The sequence below is a fragment of the Oncorhynchus mykiss genome, chromosome 20, assembly GCF_057628025.1.
Source record: "Oncorhynchus mykiss isolate SJ-2025 chromosome 20, ASM5762802v1, whole genome shotgun sequence".
Lineage (NCBI taxonomy): Eukaryota > Metazoa > Chordata > Actinopteri > Salmoniformes > Salmonidae > Oncorhynchus > Oncorhynchus mykiss.
In genome coordinates, this window is record NC_143041.1 from 2,882,083 (window position 1) to 2,897,761 (window position 15,679).

Here is a 15,679-nt window from a genome sequence, read left to right on the forward strand (position 1 = left end):
TGAACTTTGCGACCTTTTGCCACATTTCAGGCTTCAAACATAAAGATATAAAACTGTATTTTTTTGTGAAGAATTAACAACAAGTGGGACACAATCATGAAGTGGAACGACATTTATTGGATATTTCAAACTTTTTTTAACAAATCAAAAACTGAAAAATTGGGTGTGCAAAAATTATTATTATTGGCTAGGAGCCCAAACCCACATATTTTAACAGGAACGCTTTAAAAGGAATACTCCACATAGACCTCAAACAGAAAAAAGTCCTAAACTGAAACATATTAGAAATATAGTAAATTTTATGATATTAAGATGATAAAAAATATATATATATACACATATTCAGCATAAAATAGTATACCCAATCCTTAAAAAACGTTACTCCCATAGAGTAAATTCTATGCTGGGGGAGGTCACAAACTTTGACAAGATTCAATTACGGCTCAGATCACCCCAATGTTGGGCAGCTATGGTCGTGATTGCAAACATCTGTGGAACAGAGTGGGATGGGGGCATGGGAGTTTGGGCGGGTGGGCACGCTAGCTGGAGCCCCAGCCCAGCAGCTTGCCTTGGCACAGGGATGAAACAGCACATCTCAGATCACACTCCCAGATTATACAGTATGTGGCTCACACAGACCCATACATACACAAAACGCATGTACGCACACGCAAACACCACACACACACACACACACACACACACACACACACCCCGCTGCCAGCATTCACAGAAGGTTCCCAGGGTTCCAACATTACTCTGCTGATGCTGTGGATATGACTGTCTTAAAATATAGTTTTTAGTGTTTGAGTGTCTTTTCTTGCTGCCATAAAACCAAATAATGGCTTAATAGAAAAAATAAACACCAACTAAACCTCGACAAACCACTCAAATGAATCAGACACATCCAATCAACAAAGTCAAACAATCCCAAAGGAAAACTACTAAACGACCAAACCTACCACCAATAATAAGGGAAACCTCTACTGCACCCTTACCTGATGCCCCACTCAGACAAACACAAAGGCGCTGTCAGTTTCGCCATACATGTCCCCGACAGTGGCTCAGGCTAACCACCCAAAAGGCACCATTTCATAGAGCTACTGATTTTGGAGCAACATTCCTCACCCGTGTGATTATTTGAAGGCACAGGAGGTATCCCCACCCCACGACCCTCCCTCAACCCAGCCCAATTAATTTGGCCATCACGCTGTAAGTAAATGAAGTGTCGGGTCCCAGCGAGCCCCGGGCGACAGCAGAGGTGAAAGCGGGAACATGGCAACATGCATGTGACAACAACACAGGCACCAAGAGAAAGCCAAAGGTGTCTGTCTGACACATGGACACTCACGGACAAACCAGTGCCCTCTAGGGCCCAACATCAGAACTGACACCTATGGGTCTCCCTCCAAAAGTGGAAATATGTAGACCTACACACACATACATCTCAGGCCTAGAAGTGACTATAAGTTATTACATTCTAACGCGCTATGTTTTTAAAATTCCATGTGACCTTGCAACCTGAACCGATGTGTTTGTGTGAGAAAATAAAGTAATCATGATCTGGTGTCTCAATGTCTTGTGATGAATATGTGGTGGAGCGGAAGAGGAGAGGTGACCAGGAGAGAGAGAGAGAAAGAGAGAAGGAAGGAAGGAGAAACGAGTTGCCGGTTTTGGCGTTTGGGGCTCCTTCAGAGTTTCCAGAGTACAACACAGATATGTTTGCTTAGCACTTATAGCTCTGTCCCAGGGGATGTGTCTGTGCTGGGTCTGGGTCTGACATAAGTAGAGCCCAACCAGACACATACACCCTCCTGGACCGCCCTGCTCTCTCCTGCAGCCCATCTGTCAAATCCCCCTAATTCCAGCTAATAGTTTACAAAAAAACAGAGGCCCACCAAAAATACTGAGCCCCCTTTGAAGACAGAAAAAATCACTACAAAGTCTTTCTCCTCCAAACCCCCCCCCCCCCCCTCTCTCTCTATAGAACACCTATTTCCAAGTCAAGCTTGCCTCAATATTGCTCTAGTGTATACTGAGTAAACAAAACATGAAGATCACCTGCTCTTTCCATGACATAGACTGACCACGTGAATTCAGGTGAAAGTTATGATCCCTTATTGATGTCACTTGGAGACAGGTTAAAGAAGGATTTTTTAAGCCTTGTGACAATTGAGACATGGATTGTAATATTTTGATAAATGTAACCCTTTTGTTGGATAACAAGAAATACAATGATATACAGTTGAAGTCGGAAGTTTACATACACTTAGGCTGGAGTCATTAAAACTGTTTTTCAACCACTCCACACATTTCTTGTAACAAACTATAGTTTTGGCAAGTCGGTTACGACATCTACTTTGTGCATGACACAAGTCATTTTTCCAACAATTGTATACAGACAGATTATTTCACTTATAATTTACTGTATCACAATTCCAGTGGGTCAGAAGTTTACATAGACTAAGTTGACTGTGCCTTTAAACAGCTTGGAAAATTTCAGGAAATTATGTCATGGCTTTAGAAGCTTCTGATAGGCTAAGTGACATCATTTGAGTCAATTGGAGGTGTACCTGTGGATGTATTTCAAGGCCTACCTTCAAACTCAGTGCCTCTTTGCTTGACATCATGGGGAAATCAAAAGAAATCAGCCAAGACCTCAGAAAAAAATTGTAGACCTCCACAAGTCTGGTTCATCCGTGGTTCATCCGCAATTTCCAAACGCCTGAAGGTACCACGTTCATCTGTACAAACAATAGTATGCAAGTATAAACACCATGGGACCACGCAGCCGTCATACCGCTCAGGAAGGAGACGTTCAGGAAGGAGACATTCAGGAAGGAGACATTCTGTCTCCTAGAAATGAACGTACTTTGGTGCAAAAAGTGCAAAACAATCCCAGAACAGCAGCAAAGGACCGTGTGAAGATGCTGGGGGAAACAGGTACACAAGTGTCCATATCCACAGTAAAACAAGTCCTATCGACATAACCTTAAAGGCCACTCAGCAAGGAAGAAGCCACTGCTCTAAAACCGACATAAAAAAAGCCAGACTTCTGTTTAAAATAGAACTGTTTGGCCATAGTGACCATTGTCATGTTTGGAGGCAAAAGGGGGAGGCTTGCAAGCCGAAGAATACCATCCCAACCGTGAAGCACAGGGGTGGCCGCATCATGTTGTGGGGGTGCTTTGCTGCAGGAGGGACTGGTGCACTTCACAAAATAGATGGCATCATGAGGGAGGAAAAGTATGTGGATATATCGAAGCAACATCTCAAGACATCAGTCAGGAAGTTTGGTCGCAAATGGGTCTTCCAAATGGACAATGACCCCAAACATAATTCCAAAGTTGTGGCAAAATGGCTTAAGGACAACGATGTCAAGGTATTGGAGTCACCATCACAAAGCCCTGACCTCAATCCTATAGAACATTTGTGAGCAGAAATGAAAATGCGTGTGCGAGCAAGGTCTACAAACCTGACACCAAAATCCACCCAACTTATTGTGGGAAACTTGTGGAAGGCTACCCGTAACGTTTGACCCAAGTTTTACAATTTAAAGGCAATCCTACCAAATACTAATTGAGTGTATGTAAACTTCTGACCCACTGGGATTGTGATGAACGAAATAAAAGCTGAAATAAATCATTCTCTCCTATTATTCTGACATTTCACATTATTAAAATAAAGTGGTGATCCTAACTGACCTAAGACGGATTTTTTTACTAGGATGTCAAGAATTGTGAAAAACTGAGTTGAAATGTATTTGGCTAAGGTGTATGTAAACTCCTGACTTCAACTGTATATATCTTTTTGGGGGGATAGTTACTTTACATTAGCGGCAGTGCTCTAGACACATTTTTCTGACCTGCTTTCAGACAAATGCTAGGCATATTTTAGAAGTAATGTGCTCCATGCTTGGTTCGTGTGCTTCATCCTCTGAGTGTCTGGTCCATGTCCTGTCTGTTTCCATTAGATCTGGTGGGGTCTGACCTGTACTGTTATTCCCAGTGTGGACATCTGGTTTACAGAGGGTCGAGCCTAGCACAACCCAGGCATGGAGTGTAGACTATCGTCTACACCAGTGGTCACCAACCTTTTCTGAGTCCAGATCACTTTCGAGATCGAAATGCAAGCCGGGGTCTACTGCTCAGATCCTTTTTGCAACATTAACAAATTAAACATAGTTCTGTAGCAATGAGGTTTGTGAAGTAGACTATAGGCTCACTTTATATTGGCTATGCTTGAATTGCCTTGTTGTTCTTCTCAAACCATTTTGAAATGATATGAAATACATTTAGGTATAGTCACGCTGGTAGTAAATAATTTGTTGTATGACTTGTGAGGCACAGCTGAGTGAGCATAATACTGTTTTGTTCTTACTGGACTGATGGCCTACATCCGATGATCAGTCTGAGGGGAAGGAGGGAGCTGCCTGTCACCTGACTCACCGTCCCTCCGCTCTCCCTCCTTCCGCTGAGAGAAAGGACACGGTCTTCCAACAGGATATTCAAGTCACACTGCATTATTTCTGCCGCATGCACCAATTCATGTAGTTACTCCTATGACCAGAGGAAGTTAAACATTCCTCGATATTAAAAAAGACACAAGCTGCTAATAATAACAACAACACAAGCTTATTGGAACACTTTGCTGCAGTCATTCATTGCAGCTGCAGTGCTGGTGGTAGCGTGAGTGGAAGTAGGAAGATACTTTATAAAAATGTTGCACAAAGTGTTGACAGTTCACTTAAGCATGAACTTACTCATATAAACAGCAGCTCGTTGCTGTATTCGTTGAGTCTCTCTAGTCAGGGTTTTAAAAGTTTTGAAATCTCACAGTATCAACTTTCCTGTCCGTTCGAGGCCTCTTTTTACAGCCTATGGCTCGAGGGAACTGGTCAGACACAGTGATGTGAGCTATCTGATTGGCCAGCGGTAGGCCTATAGGTGAACTTGATTTGCTTTCTGGGCCTGCTGGGTAGGCGGAGTTCTACCTTCAGACACATGAAATGGTTCAAAATGGGAACGCTTTGCCTTCCCGGTACTAGGGCTACTGAATCAAGTGCACCTACTGCAACACAAAACTAATACAAAAAAATAGGAGCGCAAGGCTTTATCGTTGTTTTTTTTTTTTTACAGAAATGTTTGCTGATCGACTGGGAATGCCTTGGTTACGATCGACCGGTTGGTGACCACCGGTCAACACTAATGAGAAGGAATAGCAAGAGGGAAGAGCAAAAGGACTGGCTGGCGAAAGAGCTAACCTGGGCAGGGAAGGGCAGGGTAGGGCAGGGCAGGGCAGGGCAGGGCAGGGCAGGGCAGGGGTGAGCAGAGCTATCACAGGTAGAGAGCCAGGACTGGAGGGATACAATGTCATAAAATAAATAGTTACGGTCAGGGATTCAACAGTCAAAGTCAGTTTTTTTTGTCAAAGTTAATATCAAACAGTCACCTTCATTAAGAGTTGTTGCATCACACTGTCATACCATGACCTGCCAGTCAGGCAGGCTCTCATACCACCATATCATCTTGGTAATACATCTTTGTAACTCTCTACTACCAGCATGCCATAGCATCATCACTGTCACACCAATGCCCACTCACCATCCCTATCACTGTAAGTCAACTAACACTTGGCTCACACCACAGAACAAATTCTTGATTCAGGTCAGAACCAGAAGGTGGATTAAAAGTATATTTTAATAACCTTAAAGAAGTTTTAAACGCTATGGGGCACGATGTATGTGTCCCAAAAACGAAAGGCGCACTTTCTCTTCAGCAAAATAGTAGTGCTGGTTTCCAATGGTATCAATGGCCCCAAAAAGTTTTTGTTTGAATATAATAAAACACATTTACTTCATGGTAGACAGTAAGGGTGGGTGGGGGCCCCAAACACATCCCTAGCCCCGCGGCCCAGAGGAGGGCTCCGGTGATTCCTGGGGGACCCCATCTTCCTAAAAATTTGGCAATCTCACACCTTCTTCCAGACTAAACAAACACACACACCTTGGCCAGCACCACAGACGGCTGCTGCTACCCAGACGGTGGTGTCCCACAGGGGTTGTTGCTCGTCCCACTGCTTTCTGCAGCGCCATGAAGAAAATAAGAAAATAAAAAACAAGGGACTAAGAATGAGCTTTAGTGTGCCGTGGGGACCTTTTTAACACTGGGGTGGAGACATTCTAGAATTAACCCTAAAGGGCCTTTTGGAACAATGGAATTAGGGACATGTTGGAATGAAATGTGGGTTTGGTGTCCCCACTGTTCTGTGATCAGGTATAGCATGCAAGTGTTTGCTGGAGCACACAGGAATTCAGTCTGAGAGTAATGTACAAAGGTGACATATCAACCCAGGCATAACGTTTCCTAAAGAGGGGTGGTGGGGGTGGGGAGAGGAGAACAGTGAGGGAGTTAGTGTTATGGGATAGAGTCGCGTGTGGTGGTAGAGGGTTGAGAGTAAATAAGAGTGTAGTAAAAAGAGCTGTACAAGCACTTACAGCTTACAGCACTTACAGTTGACCAGGACAGCTCTAACAGGGCAGATATTTGACGAACTGACTTGTTGGAAAGGTGGCATCCTATGACGGTGCCACGTTGAAAGTCACTGACCTTTTCAGTAAGGCCATTCTCCTGCCAATATTTGTCTATGGAGATTGCATGGCTGTGTGCTAAATGTTATACACCTGTCAGCAATGGGTGTGGCTGAAATTGCAGAATCCACTCATTTGAAACAGTGTCCACATACTTTTGTATGATGTAATATCCCTTTGAAGAGAAATGCTGATTTTTTTTGACGTATCAAAAATCCACATTCACTTGATCAAATGACACAGTAATCCCATAGAATGTAATCTGTTAACATGAACAAGGTCACAAAAAATGACTACAATTTGACTTGGTAAGCTTTCAGAGTGTCTAGATGATGTTTTTTTTTTTATACGTCTTGAGGTAAGTGCAATCACTGCCAAATTACATTCTTGGAGCTGTTGTCATTCACTGTTAAGACATTCATTATTCATAGGGGAGTGCAGAAAACATCATGTTGGGTTGAGTGTGGAGGAGACTTATAGAGCTAATGAAACAGAAATCACAAATATTGCTGCTGCAGTAAGAAAGAGGATGGCGCCAAAGAGGATGGCGCCAAAGAGGATGGTGCCAAAGAGGATGGTTGCCAAAGAGGATGGTGCCAAAGAGGATGGCGCCAAAGAGGATGGTTGCCAAAGAGGATGGTGCCAAAGAGGATGGTGCCAAAGAGGATGGCGCCAAAGAGGATGGCGCCAAAGAGGATGGTTGCCAAAGAGGATGGTTGCCAAAGAGGATGGCGCCAAAGAGGATGGTGCCAAAGAGGATGGCGCCAAAGAGGATGGCGCCAAAGAGGATGGCGCCAAAGAGGATGGTGCCAAAGAGGATGGCGCCAAAGAGGATGGCGCCAAAGAGGATGGTGCCAAAGAGGATGGCGCCAAAGAGGATGGCGCCAAAGAGGATGGCGCCAAAGAGGATGGTTGCCAAAGAGGATGGCGCCAAAGAGGATGGCGCCAAAGAGGATGGTTGCCAAAGAGGATGGCGCCAAAGAGGATGGTGCCAAAGAGGATGGCGCCAAAGAGGATGGCGCCAAAGAGGATGGCGCCAAAGAGGATGGTTGCCAAAGAGGATGGCGCCAAAGAGGATGGCGCCAAAGAGGATGGTGCCAAAGAGGATGGTTGCCAAAGAGGATGGTTGCCAAAGAGGATGGCGCCAAAGAGGATGGTGCCAAAGAGGATGGCGCCAAAGAGGATGGCGCCAAAGAGGATGGCGCCAAAGAGGATGGCGCCAAAGAGGATGGCGCCAAAGAGGATGGCGCCAAAGAGGATGGCGCCAAAGAGGATGGTGCCAAAGAGGATGGCGCCAAAGAGGATGGCGCCAAAGAGGATGGTTGCCAAAGAGGATGGTGCCAAAGAGGATGGTGCCAAAGAGGATGGCGCCAAAGAGGATGGCGCCAAAGAGGATGGTGCCAAAGAGGATGGTTGCCAAAGAGGATGGCGCCAAAGAGGATGGCGCCAAAGAGGATGGTTGCCAAAGAGGATGGTGCCAAAGAGGATGGTGCCAAAGAGGATGGCGCCAAAGAGGATGGCGCCAAAGAGGATGGTTGCCAAAGAGGATGGTTGCCAAAGAGGATGGCGCCAAAGAGGATGGTGCCAAAGAGGATGGCGCCAAAGAGGATGGCGCCAAAGAGGATGGCGCCAAAGAGGATGGTGCCAAAGAGGATGGCGCCAAAGAGGATGGCGCCAAAGAGGATGGCGCCAAAGAGGATGGTGCCAAAGAGGATGGCGCCAAAGAGGATGGCGCCAAAGAGGATGGCGCCAAAGAGGATGGTTGCCAAAGAGGATGGCGCCAAAGAGGATGGCGCCAAAGAGGATGGTTGCCAAAGAGGATGGCGCCAAAGAGGATGGTGCCAAAGAGGATGGCGCCAAAGAGGATGGCGCCAAAGAGGATGGCGCCAAAGAGGATGGTTGCCAAAGAGGATGGCGCCAAAGAGGATGGCGCCAAAGAGGATGGTTGCCAAAGAGGATGGTGCCAAAGAGGATGGCGCCAAAGAGGATGGCGCCAAAGAGGATGGTTGCCAAAGAGGATGGTGCCAAAGAGGATGGCGCCAAAGAGGATGGCACCAAAGAGGATGGCGCCAAAGAGGATGGCGCCAAAGAGGATGGCGCCAAAGAGGATGGCGCCAAAGAGGATGGTGCCAAAGAGGATGGTTGCCAAAGAGGATGGCGCCAAAGAGGATGGCGCCAAAGAGGATGGCGCCAAAGAGGATGGCGCCAAAGAGGATGGTGCCAAAGAGGATGGTGCCAAAGAGGATGGTGCCAAAGAGGATGGCGCCAAAGAGGATGGCGCCAAAGAGGATGGTTGCCATTTCATGGGCTCTTAACCAACCGTGCTATTATGTTTTTTATTTTTTATTTGTTGAAACTTATTTTGTGCATGATGTGGCTTCTACCGTCTCTTATGGCAGAAAAGAGCTTCTGGACATCAGAACAGCGATTACTCAACTTGAACTGGACGAAGAATTTCTCTTTAACGAGTCGGACGAGAGGGATTTACTCCAGACACCCGGTCGCGGAAAGAGATTGGGGTGTCTTGTGAGGATCCGCCGACGAGTGGCTAATCTAAGCCATCCGTACTACTGGCCAACGTAGAATCGCTGGAAAATAAATTGGATGAGCTAAAAGCACATATATCCAACGAAAGAGACATTAAAAACTGTATCTTATGTTTAACCAAGTCGTGGCTGAACAACGACATGATTAACAAACAGCTGGTGGGTTACACACTGCATCGGCAGGATAGAACAGCAGCCTCTGGTAAGACAAGGGGTAGGGGTCTACGTATGTATATTTGTAAACAACAGCTGGTGCACGATATCTAAGGAAGTCTCGAGGTTTTGCTCGAGTATCTCATGATAAGCTGTAGACCACACTACCACATCTACCTAGAGAGTTTTCAGCTGTATTTTTCGTAGATATCTACATACCACCACAGACCGATGCTGGCACTAAGACCGCACTCAATGAGCTGTATACCGCCATAAGCAAACAGGAAAATGCTCATCCAGAGGCGGTGCTCCTAGTGGCCGGGGACTTTAATGAAGGGAAACTTAAATCTGTTTTACCTCATTTCTATCAACATGTCAAATGTGCAACCAGAGGGAAACACATTCAAGACCTCCTTTACTCCACATACAGAGATGCATAAAAAGCTCTCCCCTGACCTCCATTTGGCAAATCTGACCACAATTCTATCCTCCTGATTCCGACAAGCAAAAATTAAAGGGGGAAGCACCAGTGACTCGTCAATAAAAAAGTGGAAAGATGAAGCAGATGCTAAGCTACTGTTTTGCTAGAACAGATTGAAATATGTCCCAGGATTCATCCGATGGCATTGAGGAGTAGACCACATCAGTCACTGGCATCATCAATAAGTGCATCGATGAAGTCATCCCCACAGTGACTGTACGTACATATCCAACCAGAAGCCATGGATTACAGGCAACATCTGCACTGAGCTGAAGAGTAGAGCTGCTGCTATCAAGGAGCGGGACTCTAACCCGGAAGCTTATAAGAAATCCCTCAATGCCCTCTGACGAACCATCAAACAGGCAAAGCATCAATACAGGACTAAGATTGAATCATATTACACCGGCTCCGACGCTCGTTGAATGTGGCAGGGACTGCAAACTATTACAGACTACAAAGGGAAACACAGCCGATTGCTGCCCAGTGACACGAGCCTACCAGACGAGCTAAATTACTTCTATGCTCGCTTCGAGGCAAGTAACACTGAAACATGCATGATAGCACCAGCTGTTCCGGTGTAATAATTTTGCACGCCCAATTTTTCAGTTTTTGATTTGTTAAAAAAGTTTCAAAATATCCAATAAATGTCGTTCCACTTCATGATTGTGTCCCACTTGTTGTTGATTCTTCACAAAAAAATACAGTTTTATATCTTTATGTTTGAAGCCTGAAATGTGGCAAAAGGTCGCAAAGTTCAAGGGGGATTCGGCCCCCTTGAACTTTGCGACCTTTTGCAAGGTTTCGCAAGGCACTGTATGTGAAAAACACCTTGAGGATAGATTCTAAACAATGTTTGCCATGTTTCTGTCGATATTATGGAGCTAATTTGGAAAAAAGTTTGGCGTTGTAAGTGACTGCTATTTCCGGCCTTTTTCTTAGCCAAACGTGATGAACAAAACGGAGCTATTTCGTCTACACAAATAATATTTTTGGAAAAAATTAACATTTGCTATCTAACTAAGAGTCTCGTCATTGAAAACATCCGAAGTTCTTCAAAGGTAAATTATTTTATTTGAATGCTTTTCTTGTTTTTGTGAAAATGTTGCCTGCTGAATGATAGGCTTAATGCTATGCTAGGCTACTCATGCACAAATGCTTGTGTAGCTTTGGTTGAAAAGCATATTTTGAAAATCTGAGATGACAGTGTTGTTAACAAAAGGCTAAGCTTGTGTTTGAATATATTTATTTCATTTCATTTGCGATTTTCATGAATAGGAAACATTGCGTTATGGTAATGAGCTTGAGGCTATGATTACGCTCCCGGATACAGGATTGCTCGACGCTAGAGGTTAATGTTGTAAATGACTATTGATAGCTGGTAATGGCTGATTTGTTATGGACTATCTACTGTACAAAGGCCTACAGAAATCCCTTTATCAACAACCATCACTCCTGGGTTCCAATGGCACGTTGTGTTAGCTAATCAAAGTTTATCATTTTAAAAGGCTAATTGATAATTAGAAAATAATTTTGCAATCATGTTAGCACAGCTGAACACTGTTGTGCTGATTAAAGAATCAATAAAACTGGCCTTTAGACTAGTTGAGTATCTGGAGCATCAGCGTTTGTGGGTTCGACTACAGACTCAAAATGGTCAGAAATAAAGAACTTTCTTCTGAAACTCATCAGTCTATTCTTGTTCTGAGAAATGAAGGCTATTCCATGCAAGAAATGACCAAGAAACTGAAGATCTCCTACTACTCTGTGTAGTACTCCCTTCACAGAACAGCGCAAACTGTCTCTAACCAGAAATAGAATAGAAAGAGTAGTGGGAGGCCCCGGTGCACAACTGACAAGCACATTAGAGTGTCTAGTTTGAGAAACAGATGCCTCACACGTCCTCAACTGGAAGCTTCAATAAATAGTACCCGCAAAACACCAGTCTCAGAGTCAACAGTGAAGAGGTGACTCCGGGATTACTATCCTTCTAGGCAGAGTTGCAAAGAAAAAGCCATATCTCAGACTGGCCAATAAAAATAAAAGATTAAGATGGGCAAAAGACCACAGACACTGGACAGAGGAAGAAAAACTGAAAAGATGCTGGAGGAGTGCTTGACGCCACCTGTCTACCATGGTGGAGGCAATGTGATGGTCTGGGGATGCTTTTGTGGTGGTAAAGTGGGAGATTTGTACAGGGTAAAAGGGATCTTGAAGAAGGAAGGCTATCACTCCATTTTGCACCGCCATGCCATATCGTGTGAACTGCGCTTAATTGGAGTCAATTTCCTCCTACAACAGGAAAATGACCCGAAGCACAGCTCCAAACTATGCAATAACTATTTAGGAAAGAAGCAGTCAGCTGATATTCTGTCTGAAATGGAGTGGCCAGCACAGTCACCGGATCTCAACCCTATTGAGATGTTGTGGGAACAGCTTGACCGTATGGTACGTAAGAAGTGCCCATCAAGCCAATCCAACTTGTGGGAGATGCTTCAGAAAGCATGGGGTGAAAGCATGGGGTGAAATCTCTTTAGATTACCTCAAAAAATTGACAACTAGATTGTCAAAGGTCTGCAAGGATTTTTGCTGCAAATGGAGGATTCTTTGACGAAAGCAAAGTTTGAAGGACACAATTATTAAAAATCATTATTTATAATCTTGTCAACGTCTTGACTATAGTTCCTATTAATTTTGCAACTAAGTGACCCCAAACTGTTGAACGGTAGTGTATATTACCTCAATTACTTCGACTAACCGGTGCCCCCCCACATTGAAATTGACTCGGTACCCCCTATATATAGCCTCGCTACTTTTATTTTACTGCTGCTCTTTAATTATTTAATTTCTTATTTTTGTAGGTATTTTTCTTAAAACGTCATTGTTGGATAAGGGCTTGTAAGTAAGCATTTCACTGTGACAAATACAATTTTATTTAATGTTTTATTTGATTTGAGTTTCAGTGCACTGTAAAGTCTGTTGAGCAATGTAGGGTTGGGGATGGGTTGCATTTGGCATTATGTAACTCTAACTAAGAATATTTCACCCTCATCTTCACTTGTGTAAGCAGCAAGTCATCTGGTGTATTCAGGCAGCACACACATCTAGCCTTAATGTAGTCAAATCTCATTTTAACTCTCTCTTTCTCCATCTGTAATGCTGAGAACATTACAGCAACTTCGGAGAGAACACAGATTGAGAATGAATCAAATGAACTTTTTAATTAAGATAGCATTAGGGAAAGATTTGTTGAAAATGGGAGAAAATGTCCTCACTTGGGGGATTATAAATAGTCATACAGAAAATTACTAATCCATGTGTTGCGCTCAAATGTTTTGTCCATAAATAAATAGAAAATATTGTTATGCTACTTGTCAAAAAGAGACCCAGAATGGTGAAGAGAGGGAGAGAGCAAGACAGGATGAGAGAGGGAGAGAGCAAGACAGGATGAGAGAGAGAGAGAGAGAGAGAGAGACCCAGAATGGTGAAGAGAGGGAGAGAGCAAGACAGGATGAGAGAGGGAGAGAGCAAGACAGGATGAGAGAGAGAGAGAGAGAGAGACCCAGAATGGTGAAGAGAGGGAGAGAGACCCAGAATGGTGAAGAGAGGGAGAGAGACCCAGAATGGTGAAGAGAGGGAGAGAGCGAGAAATAGGTCTGGATATACACAGTGCACAAAACATTAGGAACACCTTGCTAATGAGTTGCACCCCTTTTGCCCTCAGAACAGCCTCAATTCGTCTACAAGGTGTCGAAAGCGTTCCACAGGAATGCTGGCCCATGTTGACGCCAATGCTTCCCACAGTTGAGTCAAGATGGCTGGATATCCTTTGGGTGGTGGACCATTCTTGATGCGTATGGGAACGTTGAAAACCCAGCTGTTCTTCACACACTCTGACCGGTGTGCCTGGCTCCTACTACCATACCCCATTCAAAGGTACTTACATTTTGTGTCTTGCCTATTTAAACTCTGAATGGCACACATACACAATGCATGTCTCAATTGTCTCAAGGTCTAAACATACTTCTTACCCTGTCTCCTCCCCTTCACCTACACTGATTGAAGTGGATTTAACAGTTGACATCAATAAGGGATCATAACTTTCAACTGGTCAGTCTACGTCATGGAAAGTGCAGTTGTTCCTAATGTTTTGGACACTCAGTGTAGAACGATAAGGAAGAGAGTAGACCCCACTCTCAGTCGCATTAAATTTGCACGATCCTTCCAACATGATGACAATTGAAATGATGAGTATTCGCACAGACCAGACAATTGAATGATGTTTCTATAATAATCTGTACAAAGTTGATGTTGACACAGTGCATTTGCAGTATTCAGATCTCTTTTCCACATTTTGGTACATTACAACCTTATTCTAAAATGGATTCAGATGTATATTTTCCTTATCAATCTACACACAATATCCCATAATGACAAAGCAAAAACAGATATATAGGCATTTTTTAAATGTATAAAAAATATAAAAAAATTAACTGAAATATAACATTAACATAAGTATTCAGACCGTTTACTCAATACTTTGTGGAAGCACCTTTGGCAGCGATTACAGCCTCAAGTCTTTTTGGGTATGACGCTACAAGCTTGGCACACCTGTATTTGGGGAGCTTCACCCATTCTTCTCTGCAGATCCTCTCAAGCTCTGTCAGGTTGGATGGGGAGCGTTGCTTCACAGCTATTTTCAGGTTTCTCCAGAGATGTTCGATCGGGTTCAAGTCCGGGATCTGGCTGTGCCACTCAAGGACATTCAGAGACTTGTTGCGAAGCCACTCCTGCATTGTCTTGGCTGTGAGTTTAGGACCGTTGTCCTGTTGGAAGGTGAACCTTCACCCCAGTCTGAGATTATGAGGACTCTGGTACAAATTTTCATCGGGACCTCTCTGTACTTTGCTCCATTCATCTTTCCCTCCATCCTGACTAGTCTCCCATTCCCTGCCGCTGAAAAACATCCCCACAGGATGATGCTGCCACCACCATGCTTCACTGTAGGGATTGTGCCAGGTTTCCTCCAGCCGTGACGGTTGGCATTCAGGCTCCCATGTTCAATCTTGGTTTCACCAGACCAGAGAATCTTGTTTCTCATGGTCTGAGAGTCTTTAGGTGCATTTTGGCAAACTCCAAGCGGGCTGTCATGTGCCTTTTACTGAGGAGTGGCTTCCATCTGGCCACTCTACCATAAATGCCTGATTGGTGGAGTTCTGCAGAGATGGTTGTCCTTCTGGAAGGTTATCCCATCTCCACAGAGGAACTCTATAGCTCTGTCAGAGTGACCATTGGGTTTTTGCTCACTTCACTGGCCAAGCCCCTTCTCCCCCTATTGCTCAGTTTGCCGTGCGGCCAGTAGGGAGAGTCTTGGTGGTTCCAAACTTCTTCCATTTAAGAATGATGGAGGCCACTTTGTTCTTAGTGACCTTCAATGATGCAGAAATGTTTTGGTACCCTTCCCCAGATCTGTGCCTTGAGACAATCCTGTCTCGGAGCTCTACGGACAATTATTTCTATCTCATGGCTTGGTTTTTGCTCTGACATGCACTGTCAACTGTGGTACCTTATATAGACAGGTGTGTGCCTTTCCAAATCATGTCCAATCAATTGAATTTACTACAGGTGGACTCCAATTAAGTTGTAGAAACATGTCAAGGATGGTCAATGGAAACAGACTGCACCTGAGTTCAATTTCAAGTCTAATAGCAAAGGGTCTGAATACTTATGTAAATAAGTTTGTCATTTGCAAAAATGTCTAAAAACTTGTTTTCGCATCATCATTATGGGATATTGTGTGTAGATTGGAAAAGGTTTTATTTAATACATTTTAAAAGAAGGCTGTAACGTAACAAAATGTGGAAAAAGTCAAGGTCTGAATACTTTCCGAAGGCACTGTGCTGATGTCATTGG

At 44.1% G+C, this 15,679-nt stretch overlaps 1 protein-coding gene across 2 annotated transcripts in view; it reads right to left on the reverse strand.

Annotated features, from left to right (window-relative positions):
• The window catches only part of LOC110498800 (netrin-3), a 96,701-nt gene that overhangs the window by 39,789 nt on the left and 41,233 nt on the right, over positions 1-15,679 (reverse strand). The gene's annotated exons all lie outside the window — the stretch shown is intronic.